The sequence below is a fragment of the Etheostoma spectabile genome, unplaced genomic scaffold (assembly GCF_008692095.1).
Source record: "Etheostoma spectabile isolate EspeVRDwgs_2016 unplaced genomic scaffold, UIUC_Espe_1.0 scaffold00001416, whole genome shotgun sequence".
Taxonomy (NCBI): domain Eukaryota; kingdom Metazoa; phylum Chordata; class Actinopteri; order Perciformes; family Percidae; genus Etheostoma; species Etheostoma spectabile.
The window spans coordinates 160,360-166,437 of record NW_022602749.1 but is presented as its reverse complement, the minus strand read 5'-3'; positions in this window follow the sequence as shown (position 1 = coordinate 166,437).

Genomic DNA, 6,078 nt, shown 5'->3' with positions numbered 1-6,078 from the left:
CCGTTAGGGTTTTTAATCTGGCCCGCCTTAGTGATCTCAAAATATATTTTTAAATTTAATTACTATTAAATCACATTAATCTTTGACTTCCCTGCAATTGCCACAACAACAACCACCGCTACGTTTCCTCAGGTTAGATTCTAACCTGAGGAAACGTAGCGGTGGTTGTAGTTTTTGCTGTGGAGAGGTGGATGTTTGTCTTTTAGGTTACATACAGTATGTTTTACACATGCAGTATCCATCCAAATTTGATGTGACAAGTCTCTCAAGTAAGCTATTTTGTAATTAATAATTTATTTTATTGATTGGATGAACTATAATTTGCCTAAAGATAATTATTTTTATTTTTGTCGGTCTGATTGATGCTTGTGTTAAGAAATAAATCAGACATTACTCAACAGTTACTCACTACTTGAGTAGTTTTTTCGTCAAGTACTTTTTTACTTTTACTCAAGTAATTATTTGGATGACTACTTTTACTTTTACTTGAGTCATATTATTCTGAAGTAACAGTACTTTTACTTGAGTACAATTTTTTGCTACTCTACCCACCTCTGGTTGCCAGTGACATTGCCTCACACACAGAGAAAAAGCTGGCTGTTACTCATGTCGTGCCTTGCAGGCATGGTAAAGCTTCACTTAAAGCCGAAAGGATGCATGCCAGAGGATACGTCAACCCTCGCAGGAGACAATGGAGGTGGAGAAAGGAGACGGGAAGTAAGGGAAAAAATTGATTCGGGTGAGTAAGCACTTCATCAAGAAATTACATCTTCAGAGGCCCTGAGGGCAGCATGTGGAGCCAGCCGAGCAGAAGAACTGCTCTCAAGTAGTTCAGGAAATTAATTTTTAAAAGTAAAGTTTAAAGTTGAGGCCAAGCAATTGAAGTTACATTAAAGAAAATATTGATGAGGATGAGCTGAGGACAGGTTCACACTCTTCTCAGACAATGTGCAGGATGTGATAACAGAATGCATGTAATTGGTCAATTGTAACCCAGTGAGCTTGGCAACAATCCTGTTTAGTTTTTGTTTTTTTTTGGTCAGGTTTAATAAACTTTTATTGGGGAAAATTCTTCAGCTTAATTTAACCCATTTTAAAAGAACCAGCTCTAGTTCTGAGGCCAGTGCCTTGTATAAGGGCAATGTGAGGATTCCTAACACTTCAACCAACATGCATTTATTTCAGTGTGAAAAGATCCTAGTAAAATACAGAGTGCATGCTGGGCCCCCAGATAGCTCAGTTGGTAGAGCGGGCGCCCATAGAGGTTTACTCCTCGATGCAGCCGGCCTGGGTTTGACTCTGACCTGCAGCCCTTTGCTGCATGTCTTTCCCATTTCATCTCTTCAGTTGTCCTGTTAAAATGAAGGCTGAAAATGCCCCCTAAAATCTTAAAGATATATGCAGTCACCTATAGGATTATTAGGAACACCATGCTAATACTGTGTTTGACCCCCTTTCGCCTTCAGAACTGCCTTAATTCTACTTTATTCTTCTTAATTCTAGAGATTTGTGGGATGTACATCCAGGGCACGAAGCTCCCGTTCCACTACATCCCAAAGATGCTCTATTGGGTTGAGATCTGGTGACTGTGGGGGCCATTTTAGTACAGTGAACTCATTGTCATGTTCAAGAAACCAATTTTAAATGATTCAAGCTTTGTGACATGGTGCATTATCCTGCTGGAAGTACCCATCAGAGGATGGATACATGGTGGCCATAAAGGGATGGACTTGGTCGGAAACAATGTAGGCAGTGGCATTTAAACGATGCCCAATTGGCACTAAGGGGCCTAAAGTGTGCCAAGACAACATCCCCCACACCATTACACCACCACCACCAGCCTGCACAGTGGTAACAAGGCATGATGGATCCATTCTAATTATGCCAAATTCTGACTCTACCATCTGAATGTCTCAACAGAAATTGTGACTCACCAGACCAGGCAACATTTTTCCAGTCTTCAACTGTCCGATTTTGGTGAGATCTTGCAAATTGCAGCCTCTTTTTCCTATTTGTGGTGGAAATGAGTGGTACCAGGTGGGTTCGTCTGCTTTTGTAGCCCATCTATCAGCTTAAATAAGTCGGCCCATTCTCCTCTGACTTCTAGCATCAACAAGGCATTTTCACCCACAGGACTGCCGTATACTGGATGTTTTTCCCTTTTCACACCATTCTTTGTAAACCCTAGAAATGGTTGTGCGTGAAAATCCCAGTAACTGAGCAGACTGTGAAATACTCAGACCGGCCCGTCTGGCACCAACAACCATGCCATGCTCAAAATTGCTTCAATCACTCTTTCCCATTCTGACATTCAGTTTGGAGTTCAGGAGATTGTCTTGACCTGACAATCCTGAGGTGTGGACCTGGTCCTAAATGCATTGAAGCAACCGCCATGTGATTGGTTGATTAGATAATTGCATTAATGAGAAATTGAACAGTTGTTCCAAATAATCCTTTAGGTGAGTGTATATATATATATATATATATACAGTGGGGCTCAAAAGTTTGAGAAGCCCAGGTAAAAATCTGTATTGTGCATAAAGAAGCCAAGAAAAGATGGAAAAATCTCCAAAAGGCATCAAATGACAGATTAGACATTTGTCTACTATGCCACAAAAAGTTAGATTTTATGTCCATCATTTACACTTTCAAAACAACAGAAAACAAAAAAATGGCATCTGCAAAAGCTTGGGCACCCTGCAGAGTTTCTAGCATGCACCGCCCCCTTGGAAAGCTGAGACCTGACAGTGTCATGAATTGTTCTCAATCATCATCTGGAAAGACCATGTGATGTCAATCTTAAGGCTTTAAATGCCCAGACTCATCTGATCTCGCCCCAACAATCAGCACCATGGGTTCTTCTAAGCAGTTGTCCAGAAAACTGAAACTGAAAATAGTTGACGCTCACAAAGCAGGAGAAGGCTATAAAAAGATAGGATAACGTTTTTAGATGCCAGTATCCTCTATTCGGAATGTAATTAAGAAATGGCTTTCATCAGGAACAGTGAAAGTTAAAGCAAGATCTGGAAGACCAAGAAAAATATAAGACAGAACAACTTGCAGGATTGTGAGAAAAGCAAACCCATGTTTGACTGCACGATCCATCCAGAAAGACCTGGCAGACACTGGAGTTGTGGTACACCATTCCACTACAAAGAGATACTTGTACAAATATGGTCTTCATGGAAGAGTCATCAGAGGGAAACCTCCTCTACGTCAACACCACAAAAATCAGCTTTTAAAGTTTCCAAATTAACATATAGACAAGCCTGATGCATTGTGGACGGATGAGGTTAAAATAGAACTTTTGAGCCAGAATGAGCAAACGTACGTTTGGAGAAGAAAGGGCACAGATATAATGAAAAGAACCTTTGTCCAACTGTTGAGCATGGAGGGGGGGGGGAGGATCAATCATGCTTTGGGGTTGTACTGCAGCCAGTGGCACAGGGAACATTTTACTTTAGTCTAGTCCCTCCCCGTGTATATATACTCACCTGTGTACACTTACCCTTTGCCAGATTGTTGTTAGGCCTCGTTTTCCAGTGTTCGTTTCCACTGTTTCCTGATATTTTGCATGTATTTTCAACTTCGATTTCTTCTGTCTGTTGGATTTGTACTGTTGCCTGGATTGTTTATTTGTTAATAAACAAACAATAACAATTCCCGTGATGTGCTTGAAAATTAATTCTTGACCATGGAGGCAGTAGTGGTCAAAACCTCTCCCCTCCAGGTCCATTTATACTAGCCATGTCACACTATCTACATCTGTAGATGGAGTTTGCTTGGTTGTCACGGAACTGTAAATGTTCAAACTTTTAGCATTTTTATGGCTTAAGACTCATTCCTGTTTACTTAAGAAAAATACATGAAAAACCACTGCCACTGAGGTAGGCCTACCCTTGGACAAGGCACTTAACCCAAACCGTCTCAATAAAAGTTCTCACTGGCAGCTTTCATCCTAAATAAAGAGTGAGAAATTGTGTTGGTTTCCCTCCCAAAGTCAAGAGACGGGTATGGCTGCAGCCTTGAGCGTCCCGTGTAATGCCTACTCGTCTCATGCCGAGGTGTGTCCAACGGTAAATTCAGAGGTTCAAAAATACGAAATTGCGAATAATTTTCCAGATGGAGTCATGGGTAAATTCGTGACCACGTCTATGAGGGGCCGTTTAAGACATTATTCATTCTTGTACTCTCACATACATACATTCTCCTTTCACATACATACATTCTCCTATATATACATATATTTTAACTATCACATACATACATTCTGCTTTCACATACATATATTTTCACTCTCACATACATACATTCTCCTCTCACATACATAAATTCTCCTTTCACATACATATATTTTCACTCTCACAGACATACATTCTCCTTTCACATACTTATATTTTCACTCTCACATTTATACATTTTACTTTTCAACACATACATGCATATTCACTCTCACATACATATATTCGCACCTTCATGCACATATATTCTTTACTCTTACATACATACATTCTATTTATTACATATACCTATTTTCATTCTCACATACATATACTTAGTATCTCAGCCATATAATTATATTGTCACTTTAGCATGTGTATGTTCTTGACGCTCATCTTTTGTGGTATCCATTACTTTCCCTAAACAGGAAGTCACTCTCGAACCAAAACTTATTTATACAATTCTATTAATTCTATGTGGTGTGATGTCTTTTGTCTGAAATCTCAGTGATGATGTTTTAGGCAAACAAACTGGGGATTTCTTGGGTGTTTATTACAAATTTCAACCCTACCCTCTGAAAAGTAAGCAATTGATTAAATGAATCTCCAATGGCTAGACTTCAGAAAAATAACTAAGAATTTGGAGTAGGACTATTGGGAGGTCCTATGAATTTGAGAATCTGAATTTGACATTCTGTGGAATGACTACTGCTAAATTGAGTATCCAAAGCAAAAAAGAATTTTAACATTTTTTAACAATTGTTGATGCATGATTTACAATATATTTCCCCCCTTTTCCTAATTTCCTTAGGCACATTGATGGAAACCACAAACTTGTGAGATGGAGGATGGTGTTCCACGGCTGTGTAGATCGTTTTAGTCGAACCATCATTTATCTTGCTTGTCTAGACAACAACAACAGGGCTTTTAGTGTTTTGTCACTTTTCTTTACTGGTGTTCAGAATTTTGGATTACCATCCAGGGTGAGATGTGACCATGGAATGGCAAACACTGGTGTTGCCCGTTTCATGCTTAACAGGAGAAGGTTAAACCGACAGTGTTATCACTGGCAGATCAGTCCATTATCAAAGAAAAGAGAGATTATGGGCAAAGCTAAATCCAATAGTGTCATTTCGTTTTGTTAATCTTTTCAACTTTATGGAACAGAATGTATTAGATTCACTTAATGAAATCCATTTATTTTGTCTTCATTGTATTTATTTGCCACGAATTAAAAGGGCTGTGACTGAATTTCAGAACCAGCGGTCTCTCAACACAAGGGGGGCAAACTCCACTTCAGCTGTGGCAAAGAGGCATAGTGAATAATGTTGGAATGAATGGTGTTTATGACATAGACAGTGACTTTGCTATTGATGACAGACCACTCTCACAGTTACAATGTTGTTGTTCCATCAGTGAATATTACTATCTGCAACACAACAATGGAGATACTTCAGCAGACCTTTGAGCCATTTGAAGATGATAGAAATCATGTCATAGATTTATATTGCAACCTTGTGCATTTTCATGGGAGGCATTCCTAATATGTGATCGTAATTCAATTTAATTTTATTTATAGTATCAATTCATAACTAGAGTTATCTCAAGACACTTTACAGATAAAGTAGGTCCACATCCCACTCCATAATTTACAAGGACCCAACAGTTCTTGTAGTTCCCTCCAGAGCAAGCAACAGTGCGGTCTTAAAAGAGAAACCAAACCATCCAGAAGCTACACTGCATAACTTGACAAAGATTTTGTTTACATCAATAGAAGAAGCACATATTTACTCACTATAGTTGTGTAATACAAAGCAAAACTGCCTTTCACTGCCTATGTGACAGAACACTTTACTTA